A 1005-nucleotide genomic window follows, 5' to 3' on the forward strand; every position below is an offset into this window, starting at 1 on the left:
GTGGACAGTGGATAAAGCTAAAGCTATAAATGTAGATTATAGATATAGATGATAAGGATATAGATACAAGTATAGATAGAGATAGATGTGAAAGCTGAGTGGTGTCAGGCTGCCAACCACAAGGTCAGCGGTTCAAACACACCAGCTGCTCCATTGGGCTCAAAGATGCTCTCTGCTCCTGCAAAGATTGTCTTTAAAAAAAAATCATTTTGTTGAGGGCTCTCATAACATTCCATACATCCATTGTATCAAGCATATTTGTACCTATATTGCCATCATCATTTTTCTAAACGTTTGCTATCTATTTGAGCCCTTGGTATCAGCTCCTCTTTTATCCCTCCTGCCCTCATGACCCCTTGATAAAGTATAAATTATTATTGTCTTCATAGCTTATACCAACCGTAGGCTCCCTTCATCCATGTTTCTATTGTTTGTCCCCCTTGGGTGGGAAGCGGGTTATGTGTCAATCATTGTGCTTGGTTCCCCCTTTCTCCCCTCCTCCCTGCACCTTCCCCGTCCCCTGCTGGTGTCATAACTCCCAGGGGAGTAAGACGGTCTTCTCTAGGCACCACAGACTGTTCATGAGCCTCCCTTCGATCCCGACACTGCACCCATCATCCTCACGTGGTTGTTGCTCGACGTGTTTGCTCCCCATCTAGATGAAATAAGTGTGGTGGAAGGATGCAACCAACACACACCTTTCCTGACCCACAACTGCAGTTCTACCCTGGGTAGCTCTGAGATCCCCAGGCCACTGGCCCCCCCACAGGGCTCAGAGCCTGCTGGCTTGCCCGGACCCATCTAACTGGAAGCATTTGTGGGCAGGGCTGTGCTGACCACAGGCACTGGCCACCACCATCCACGCAGGCAGGCAAACTCGGCAGCCAGTCAGAGGCATGGCCCTGCCCTGTTTGCTGGAACAGATCACCTGGGGCGACCCTCCAGAGATCTATCCACCCACAGCAGCTTCCTTGCCTACCAGCCCTGTGCACAGGTGGAACCCGG

The sequence above is a fragment of the Echinops telfairi genome, unplaced genomic scaffold, assembly GCF_000313985.2.
Source record: "Echinops telfairi isolate 266 unplaced genomic scaffold, ASM31398v2 ScPeMD7_2;HRSCAF=8, whole genome shotgun sequence".
NCBI lineage: Eukaryota > Metazoa > Chordata > Mammalia > Afrosoricida > Tenrecidae > Echinops > Echinops telfairi.